This window comes from Garra rufa, chromosome 14 (assembly GCF_049309525.1).
Source record: "Garra rufa chromosome 14, GarRuf1.0, whole genome shotgun sequence".
NCBI classification, from domain to species: Eukaryota; Metazoa; Chordata; class Actinopteri; order Cypriniformes; family Cyprinidae; genus Garra; species Garra rufa.
In genome coordinates this window covers 7,155,354-7,167,306 of record NC_133374.1, presented here as the reverse complement: position 1 = coordinate 7,167,306, position 11,953 = coordinate 7,155,354, and the positions used below count along the sequence as shown (strand labels likewise).

The 11,953-nt window shown below is 36.7% G+C and overlaps 1 pseudogene; it reads right to left on the bottom strand.

Annotated features, from left to right (window-relative positions):
• Positions 1–698: 698 nt before the first annotated feature.
• On the bottom strand, positions 699–10,710 carry LOC141285289 (NACHT, LRR and PYD domains-containing protein 3-like; annotated as a pseudogene).
• Positions 10,711–11,953: the final 1,243 nt, after the last annotated feature.

Below are 11,953 nucleotides of genomic sequence, written 5' to 3'. Positions count from 1 at the left end.
TCATACAAATATTTTACAGACATAAATTTCAACAGACACTTGCTTTTCTCTAAGTGAAACTTCTGAATCTTTTCATGAGTTTACTGTAGGTAAAAATAAAAAACGGTAAAAAGTTATATTGATAGATCACATTATCACATTACAATAAACTAAGTTGTCTGTATTGCACAATGAAATTCTTATTTATGGCTTGTTAACAAAAGAGTATTTTAATTTTGTCATTTCTTGTAGTGTATATTGAGTGCTACACCAACACTGTAATCAATATCTAGTGAATTTAAAACGATTCCAACCCACAAAAAGATGAAACAAGACTTCCGTGTGTCTTTGTGTCTCAGTAGCAGCTCCTTAATCATCATCTGCTAATCCTGAGGAAACTGCTTTCACATCACATCAGCAGATCCATTAAAACACACACACACACACACACACACACACACACACACACACACACACACACACACACACACACACACACACACACACAATCAACCAGAGAAATTAGGAAATTCACGTTACAGCCAGAGATATGACTGAAAAACTGATAAATTAATAACAGTAGATTAATAACAGTAAATGATCAACAACTCTCTCTTTGTCACTTACACTGATGAAAATATTTAGATCAGTCACACCACAGAATTAAACTCTTATCAAACACAGTTTAATATACAAAAAATAAAGTGGAGCCGAATTATCTTCTATTCTGCAATTCCACATGTATGAGGAATGTTACTGAACTTGGACAAATTTAAAAAGCTTTAAATAGAAATATACTCACAATAGCATAATGTCTTCAGTTTATAACATGATTCATCATCCTTTAGATCAGAAAGAAACTGCTCTTCTGATTTCTGTTGTTTATTCCCAATCAGATTCAGATGTCTCAGGTGTGAGGGGTTTGATCTCAGAGTTGATGCCACAACAGCACAACCTTCACCTGTGATTCCACAATAACTCAACCTGTAGAGATCAATGACACAATGTGAATTATAACTGGAGAGTCTGTAGTTTGTTATTGACTCCGGTCTCGGAGCAGGAGAGGAAATGACATTGCCACATACTGCTGCTGATAGAATGAGATTTATGCATGTTGATGATTAGTGGTGCAAAAAAAGGGTACAAAAGTTGCCACTGGGGTGGTACCTTTTCAAAAGGTACTAACAATTCAGGTACTAATATGTACTTTAAGGTACTAATATGCAAGGATGATTAAATAAACAAGTAAGATAAATTTGACTTGGAGATATTGTTTCATAGTGATATTCAGATGGATCTGTCTGGAGAAACAGTCACTTGTTCCTCTAATAAACACCTGAGAACATTTGCTTCACAGGATCCACATGTTCACCATTACATATAATTTATCAACTCTTGTGATCGAACACATAATTGTCTCATCTGGCAGTTTATAAACTAATCCTGGTAAGGCACAGTAAAGCTGGCTCACTAAATCACACATTATTGTCATGAAAAAACATACTTATTGATTTGTGTTAAGATTATGTGTGTTGTCACATTTATTTTATAAGCTAATTTTAGGCTTAGAATTTACATTAAAGGAGATGTCTTAGACATCTGAGACATATGAGAGTATCAGAAAGATGACCTTACTCCAGTATCTCCAGTTTACATTGAGGATCTTCAAGTGCAGCACAGAGAAGCTTCACATCTGAATCTAGTTTATTCTGAGACAGATCCAGTTCTCTCAGGTGTGAGGTGTTTGATCTCAGAGCTGAAGCCAGAGCAGCACAACCTTTATCTGTGATGCCACAATCCCACAACCTGTAGAGAACAATGACACACTCTTCACTCTCTCAGATCAGATCAGTTTAGCAGTGAATCCATTACTAAAAGAGGACGTACAAATTTGAAGCACAAATAAATATGTTTGATGGAGCACAAAACATCATCATGAAACATCTAAAGCCTCAGTCAAGAAACATAAATATTTCTTGATTGCATGCAAAATTTCTGTCTTATACGCAAAATCTTTTTTATTAATGAAAGCAGATCTTTATTAATATTTACGTGTGTCTGTGTGTGTACAGGTTTGTCCTTTATCACCAAGAATAGTAAAACCTAAAATCATCTACATATGATTAATGCTTGTATATGTAAATTGTGGCAGATACTACTTGTATTGCAGTATATTACAAAACACCATATAAAAACATAGCATGTGTTTATGACTATAATTAATAAATAAACTGATTTACTGCCTTACTGAGCCCTTATTTGTCACTATCCCCAAAGCCCAACCCTACACCCACTCAGGAAGAGAGCCATGGTTTTGAGTGTGGTAGCAATATGACCTGCATGAGGTCGATGTACCATCTAGTTTCAATTAAAGGCCTATTAAATATCTGTTAGACACTTTATTAAAAATTTGTGAATATTTTCTTGTTTAATTAAATATTTTAATTGAGCTAATATGTAATGAAAAAAAGAGGGAAGAATGGAATCAGAAAAAGGCAGATTCATACTAGCTGTGTTGGCTATAAACAGCATGCAGTATATGGTCTTACCACAGTTTCTCCAGTTTACAATGAGTATTCTGTAGTACATCAGAGAGCAGCGTCACTGAATCCCCTATTTTATTTCCAGACAGATCCAGTTCTCTCAGGTGTGAGGGGTTTGACTTCAGAGCGGAAGCCAGAGCAGCACAGCTTTCATCTGTGATACCACAATATCTCAACCTGTAGAGAACAATGACACACTCTTCACTCTCTCAGATCAGTTTAGCCGTGAATCCATTATTAAAGAGAAAGTATAATACCAAACTTAAAGGGGTCATAGGATGCCTATTTTCCACAAGTTGATATGATTCTTTAGGGTCTTAAAAAGTCTATAACATGCTATGGTTAAAATTTAAAGTGTAAAAAAACACATTGTTTACCTTGTTAAAATCAGCTCTTTTCACAGCAACCTGTTTTGTTTCATGTCCCTTCAAATGACAATAAGCTCTTCTCACCCTGCCCCTCTCTTCCAAGGGGTGACGAGCCGTAACATTTACTTTAGCCACGGAACATGCTAACTAGCACATTATTAGAAAAGGTGTTTTGCAAAAAATCATAAAATAACCTAATACTCATTTCTTCTGTGGGTGAAGCTGGATCAAAAATGATTCACGTGAACATACTGTAAACGTATTTATGCAGATCGCCATGTGCATTCAAAAACAAAACGTTATCCACAGCATTTATCAGCTCAGATGTCGTGAGTAAATAAGGACTGCTATGTTCATTATTACATCCAACAACATCTCAATCGCTTAGGAGCCATTCTTGTCTACACCTGCTCCGCCATTGAAACAATGGTGGACTCTTCACAGCTCACTCAGGATGGGTCTAAGGTAAACAGCAGTGTCAATCAACTATCCAGGGAGCAGCCTTGGTCTGTGTGACGTCACACAGCCAAGAAGCTGAGAATGGCTTGATTTAAGAGGGGATATTATTTAAAAGGATTGGATGGGTGGATTTTTAGCATTATAGGGTGGATGTGCACACACAGTGCCAACATACATTTATGTACAAACAACATGTAAAAGTGAATTTTGAATGTTTGAGTGTGCGGATGAAAACTAGAATAGAGCACCATCTGCTGTTAAAATCTAAGCTCAGAATCGATTCCAAATAGAAACGCGATGCATTTGGAAGATCTCAGAATCGATCTGCGAATTGATTTATCGTCCCATCCCTAATATTTCTTAATTGCCCCAATAGTCTATATTTTTTTATTTAGTATGATCTATGCTAAATCTATAGCTGATTTTTAGTGTTATTTAAATCTGTACTATGTATGCAGTAGTGATTTGTGTGATCTTTCAATTAAAACAACATTTCAAAAATAAAGATGAACAAATTTCTCAGCTTTGAGTTTAAGATCAAGACACTGAAATGTTGATTTTGTGTAAAAGTGTGTATTTCAGTGTGACTCTCAGTCCTGCAGCTCATGTGTTAGAAAGAGACTGAACACTTCAAATATACTTTACATCCGAGTCATATATGATCTTACTCTAGTTTCTTCAGGTTACAGTGATGATCCCCCAGTACAGTAGAGAGCAGCATGACTCCCAAATTTCCTAGTTCATTCCGAGACATATCCAGTTGTCTCAGATGTGAGGGGTTTGGTCTAAGAGCAGAAGCCAAGGCAGCACAACTTTCATCTGTGAGACCACAACCCCACAACCTGTAGAGAACAATGAAACACTTTAAGAAACTTAAAGAGCATAATACAAATTTCATTTAAGACAGATTTCTTTATGTTTTTGACAGTGAAGTGATTGTTCTCAGTAATACTTACTGAATTGATCTGGCTTCTTTAATCACAGGCAGCAGCTTCTGAAAAACTATATTATTTTCATCTTTATTGTTTCCTACAACAAATTTATTAAGATCAAACTCATCCAGTTTATCCTCTGATGTCAACAACACAAAAACTACAGCTGACCACTGAGATGAAGAGAGCTTGGCTTTATTTATTGTTCCAGATTTCAGATATTGTTGTATTTCCTCCACTAGTGAATGATCACCCAGTTCATTTAGACAGTGGAACAGATTGATGAATTTCTCTGGAGAGTTAAGGGTCCTGATCTTCACCTTGATGTACTCAACTGTTTTCTCATTGTTGTCAGAGCTGCTTCTTGTCTGTGGCATTAGTCCTTGTAGGAGAATCTGATGAGACTCCACTGACAAACCCACAAGAAACCGGAGGAGAAGGTCCAGATGTCCATTTTTACTCTGTAGAGCCTCATCAACAGCTCTCTGATGCACATCAGATAATGAAACATGTTTTGATGAATTGAGTTCAAACCAGTCCTTAATTTTAGACCACAAACTCTGTTTGGTGATTGCTTCAAATGCATTTCTATTGTCATTTGTACAGGAGAGGTGCACATATAAAGCCGCAAGATGTTCCTGAATGCTCAGATGAACAAAGCAGAAGACTTTCCCCTGATACAAGCCAAACTCCTCTCTGAAGATCTGAGTGCACAATCCTGAGTACACTGATGCTTCTGTCACATCAATGCCACACTCCCTCAGGTCTTCCTCATAGAAGATCAAATTGCCTTTCATAAGCTGCTCAAAAGCCAGTTTCCCCAGTTTGAGGATCATGTCTTCATCTGTCACTTTCTTCTCATAGTCCTTCTCATGTTTGATGTTGGTCTGAAGGATCAGGAAGTGTGTGTACATTTGAGTAAGAGTCTTGGGAATCTCTCCACTCTCTGCTTGACTCAACATCTTCTCTAGAACAGTAGCTGAGATCCAGCAAAACACTGGGATGTGGCACATGATGTAGAGGCTCCTTGATGACTTCAGGTGTGAGATGATTCTTTTGGCCAGACTCTGATCACTGATTCTTTTCCTGAAGTATTCTTCTTTCTGTGGATCATTGAAGCCCCGTACCTCTGTCACTCGATGGACACAATCAGAGGGGACGAGATCAGCTGCTGCTGGTCTGGAGGTGATCCAGATGAGAGCATAAGGAAGCAGATTTCCCACAATGAGGTTCGTCAGCAGCACGTCCACAGATTTCTTTTTGTTTGCATGCCGTAGAGTCTCATTTCTGTTAAAATGTAAGGGAAGACGACACTCATCTAGACCATCAAAAATGAACAACGATTTATACTTGTCACTAGATATTTCCATTTTTTTTGCTTCAGGGAAAAAGACAATTAGAAGATCTAAAAGACTGAGAGTTTTGTCCTTGATCAAGTTGATCTCTCTGAAAGGTAGTGGAAATATGAGTTGAACGTCCTGATTGTCTTTCCCTTCAGCCCAGTCCAGGATGAACTTCTGCACAGAGACTGTTTTTCCAATGCCAGCGACTCCCTTTGTCAGCACAGTTCTGATGGGTTTGTCCTGTTCAAGTAAAGGTCTAAAGATGTCATTGCATTTGATTGGTGTGTCCTCTGTTGCTGCTCTCCTGAATTGTGTCTCAATCTGTCTTACTTCATGCTTATTACTGATCTCTTCACTCTCACTCTCTGTGATGTAGAGCTCTGTGTAGATCTCATTCAGGAGTGCTGGACTTCCCTGTTTTGCTATTCCTTCATCCAGACACAGAAACTTTTTCATCAGATTTAATCTAAATGTGTTGATGACTTCATCACTGAAAGATTAAAATACACCATTATTACATGACTTAATAAACACAATTCCTTTTCTGTATTCTGTATCATCATCAAATTATATCTTTTCCAGAAATATCATACTGTGTATCTCCAATATTAAAATGCACTGGATGATCCATAGACCTAGACACACAGCTGGGCTCTGGTTTAGATCTCGTCTGCTGAAGTGAACTATAACAAAGAGATTTAAGTTATTTAGAGTGAATTCCTGCATTAAAAAATACAAAATAATTAAAACAGCACTTTAAATGCCCCATTAGAGACAAAAATATTTGAACCACTGCTACACCGCAAAACAGAGTGAGCATTACAAGCCTGTTTTGACTGCAGTGACTGGAGTATTGTTGAAGTTGGTGCCACTGATATTAATGAGCTCACAGATTCTGTAACATCATATATTTTATGCTGTACCAACAACTGCACCTCTACAGAGCCCTCTGTCAAGCTCCTGAAATTTGCAGATGACACTACAGTCATTGGCCTCATCCAGAATGGTGATAAGTCTGCTTACAGATATGAGGTTAAAGAGCTGGCTGTCTGGTGCAGTTATAATAACCTGGAACTGAACACACTTAAAACTGTGGAGATGAACATAGACTTTAGGAGAAACCCCCCAGAACTTCCCCAATTCACCATCATGAACAGCACCGTGGCTGAAGTGGAGACATTCAGATACCTGGGCACCACCATCTCTCAAGACCCAAAAGGGGACACTCACTTCGACTCCACTGTTAAAATGGCCCAACAAATATTGTACTTCCTTCACCAGCTGAAGAAGTTAAACCTGTCACACAGGAGCTGCTCACACAGTTCTACTCAGTCATCACTGAGTCTGTCCTGTGCACTTCAATAACTGTCTGGTTTGTCTCAGCTACAAAATCAGATATCAAAAGATTACAGAGGATGGTTTGGACTGCTGCAATGATCACTGGTGCTTCCCTGCCCACCATTCAAGAACTGCATACATCTAGAGTTAGAAAAAAAGGCTCAGAAAATCACTCAAATCCAAGCCATCTCCTTTTTGAACTTTTGCCGTCTGATCGGTGCTACAGAGCACCAAACACCAGTACAGCCAGGCACAAGAAAAGTTTCTTTCTTTTGGCAATCTACCTCATGAATTTGAGTCCATCCCTACATCTATACAGTACTCTCCACTAATATTGGCACCCTTAGTAAATATGAGCAAAGGTGACTGTGAAAATAAATCTGCATTGTTTATCCTTTAGATCTTTCATTAAAAAAATTCACAAAATTGTAACCTTTCATTGAAGTAAAACAATGGAAAATGGGGGGATATCTCATTATGAAATAAATGTTTTTCTCTAGTTCACGTTGGCCACAATTATTGGCACCCCTAAAAATTTGTCTAAGTAAAATATCTCTAAAGTATATTCCCATTAATATTAAAATTTTTAGCACACCAGGGCGGCTAGGAGTATAAAATTGTCCAGTCATGACTTTCTGTTCCACAGGATTATAAATATGAGGAACACAAAAGCCAAATTCCCTTAATCATCCACCACAAGAAGTAAAACCAAAGAATGTAGTTCTGATGTGCAGAACAAGTTTGTTGAGCTAAGAAAAGAGCTAAAGCATTGAAAATCCCCATTCCCACCATCAGGGCAATAGTTAAGAAGTTCCAATCAACTAAAGATGTTACAAATCTGCCTAGAAGAGGATGCGTGTCTATATCATCCTAACCCACGATAAGGAGGAGAGTTTGAGTGGCCAAAGACTCTCCAAGGATCACAGTTGGAGAATTCCAGAGAATTGTTGAGCCTTGGGGTCAGAAAGCCTAGAATAAAATGATCAAACAGCCCCTACATCAGCACATGTTGTTCCAGAGGGTTTCAAGAAAAAATTCTCCTGGCTCACCCAAAAACAAACTCCAGCATATTCAACTGTCAGACATGACTGGAACTTCAAACAGGACTGGCTTCTATGGTTAGATGAAACTAAAAATTAGCTTTTTGGCAGCTAACCCTACAGATGGTTTTGGTGCAGACAGGGATAAAAAAAGTACCCCATGCCCACAGTTAAAAATACTGCTGGGTCTTTAATGTTGTGGACCTATTTTTCTGCCGGAGGTCTTGGACATCTTGTTTAGATATATGGCTTCATGGATTCTATAAAATACCAGCAGATAAAAAATCAAAACCTGACTGCCTCTGTTGGAAATCTTATAATGGGCCATGTTTGAATTTTCCAGCAGGAAGATGATCCAAAACAAAAATCAAAATCAACACAAAATTGTGTCACTGAACACAGAATGAAGCTTCTACCACGGCCATCCCAGTTCCCTGACCTGAACCCTGTATAGGAACTGAAGAGAAGAAGCACCAACATGAAGCTGGGAAGAAAGAGATTCTGTTTAAAGGAATGGCCTCTGATCTCTTGTCAGGTGTTCTCCAAAGAGAAAACTCAGAAATGTTATCTTGGGAGAAGGATGTTGCAATAATTAGGTGCCAATAATAGTGGCCAACGTGAACTAGAGAAAAACATTTATTTTATAATGAGATATCACCCCTAGGTTCTATTGTTTTACTTCAGTGATAGGTTAGAATTTTGTGAATTTTTTGAATGAAAGATCAAAGGGATAAATTATGCAGATTTATTTTCACATCCACTTTTGCTCATATTTACCAAGGGTGCCAATATTAGTGGAGGACACTGTATATATATATATATGTGTGTGTGTGTGTGTGTGTGTGTGTGTGTGTGTGTGTGTGTGTGTGTGTGTGTGTGTGTGTGTGTGTGTGTTTATATATATTTGTTTTATATATTTACATATCTTTACATATCTTTTTTTATATACTTGGCAATAAAGCTCTTTCTGACTTCTGATACAAAAACTGTAAATTCATCCAAGTGCTCTTATAGATGTGTCTCTCTGTGTGTATGAGCAACAATGTTAAACTATAAGACAACAATACAAATAGCTAACCTGTATAACACTAAAAATGCATATTATTAAATATTCAATAATATCTTTTCTAGAAATGTTATACCTGAGATCAGTCTGTGTATCTCCACTCTTAAAATGTACCGGGTGACCCATAGACCACTCACTCTTCATAGACACACAGCTGGGCTCTGGTTCTGATCTCTTCTGATGAACTGAACTGTAACAAAGTCAGATATTAGTACACACTCTGAGTTTTTCTGTTAAAATATTAATATATTAATTTTTCTTTAAAAATCACTTTAAAAAAGCACTTAAAAGTTTATTTACACCATACAAAAGCTGTAAATGGAACTTAATGTGTCTTTAAATGTAAGAAGCAATGTTTTAATATAGTAGGGGTGCTAGGGACAACCAATATCCAGTGACTACTGGCAATAATTTTGATCTAACAATTAAATATATATGTAACCACTGTTTTTGTAATTTTGGCAGCATCTGAAATAGGTCATACCACTGATATTACCTGACAAGTTAAACAAATAAGCTAGATGCACATTTAATACATGGGCGAAGTAGTAACATATAAGGTCAAACTGAAAAAAAAAAAAAGCTGAATCAATTGGGTGAGTGATTTATGCTAGAACCGCTAGCATAAATCACTAGCGGTTCTAGCATATTATTCAGATTATTCAGTTTAAGCGATTCACTAGCAAACACCAGATCAAAAGAGCCATTCCTTTTCAAATTTCGATATCTCTTGTAATGATTTTAAAATGCATAGTGATGGGTGAAACGGAGCTTTTCCAATCTCTGAATGAGTTAAACCAGCGGTTATCATTGTGAATCATTTCATGAATCAGATTGGGTATTCGCTGGGGATCATGAATTTTTTTTATTCAGTTCGGGACTTTGGTGCAGGTTTGTAAATCTTTTGATTCACATCGAGACTTCGGAGCGCGTATTGCAAATCTGTTTTCTGATTTCCTTTTTTAAACTATACAAAACACCAAACCATTAAGACAGTACAGTAATATAGTAATACATCATATATATACTATATATAGTATATATAGTGTAGCAAAACCATAGTTAATTTGTGGTTACCATGGTTTAACTATAATAGTAACCATGTTTTTTTTTCACATTAAGAGGACACATAGGATGATACAGTTTTTTACAGCTTTAGGGTTAACATAACTTTGGATAGTTGGTAATATATAAGATAAAATTACAATGCGTAGAATTAATAACACAATACTATAAACAATAATATAAAAACACCATATATAAAAATGTCAATAACATATTTTGTAGACATGTTACACCTGAGATCAGTCTGTGTATCTCCACTCTTAAAATGTACCGGGTGACCCATAGACCACTCACTCCTCATGGACACACAGCTGGGCTCTTCTGATCTCTTCTGATAAAATGAACTGTAACAGAAAATATTGAATCATTTATCATGGTGATCATTTATTTTAAGGTCTTTAAGTATTTACCACATTATCATGAGGCTTTATGGTCTTATTGTTTTTAATAAATTTGTCACTTTTAACCTTAAAAAAAAAACAGAGACTACCATACCATTAAAAGGTGAGAGCGTTGATTTAAAGTACCTGCATTGTGGAGAATCTGTTTCATCTCTGGATGCTTGTGTGTCATCCATGATAGAGCTGAAACAAAATCTCATCTCCACTGACTCTGGATGGAAATGGCAAACAAACACAATTATTCAGCTGAACGGATCCCGAGAGTCGAAAAAACAGGAGATGCAGTGTACTCAAATACAAAGTCAGTCATAGGCTATATTAGCGCAAACGAAATGGTGATAGAAAAGATTTTAAATACACACGCACGCACACACACATAATTAAAATAACTAATAAGTCCGTGTGAGAAAACATTAAAGCGGAAGTCACCTGTAATAGTTTCGATATCAGCACTCACCTTGATTATTTACATAAACCTTTATCCAAATTCTCTTATTTTCTCTCAAGTAGCTAAAGGAAAATTCATTATAAAGGTACACGTTGATACGTCGTATTGTAAAGAATCGAATCTGACGGATTAAAAGGCGAAACATCAACTGTGAAGATTTATTTCACTTTCTATTTGTGAAGTGAGCGATGATGACGTCACGCCGCGCGCGATTCCAAGCCTCACTCCCATAGAGTCCCCACGGCTAAATGTTTTTGTACACTTTTTTGTAATCCTTTGTTCACGTCTTAACTAGGAGGCTTCTCAATTAAAGCATGTTGTTGTTCTTCTGCTTACACAAAATTAACAAAATCTAGAATCTTGTGACATTTCATAGTTCATATTATTTACATAGGCTATATTTCCATAGTGGCTTCACTGCAGGTGTGAACTGGTGTGTGGCAAAAAGGCTAAAAGCACCAGATCTGTTAAAAAAAATTAAATAAAATGCAGATTATTTTTGTAGAAAATATTACAGAGAATCATGAATGTACCGATATTTTAAGCCTTAATTCTGAAATGGCATTTGATAATGTCAACTGGGCCTTTCTGTATCAGGTGCTTGAAAAAAAAATAAAAAAAAAAGGTCTTGATTCAACAAAGTTAAGTGGTTGAAAAAAAAAAACCTCCTTAATTTGTTTTTTTTTTTAAAAATCAACCCAATAAATCCAACACAATGCAGATCATATATACACAATAAGGGGTGAGCCTATACAACATTCTCAATGTGGCAAACATTCCATTTTTTGAGTTATTGAAATTTGATGTTTTTTGTTAGAAATAACCTGATCACACCTGAGATCTTCGTGCTTAAATTTTTCCACGAAGGACAAATTAAGGGCTGCTATACAAAGGATGCTTGAGGGTTAACCTATACAGGGGTAGACAGGATTGTTTGAGCCCATTCTTTTTTCTTTTGGCTCAAGAGTCAA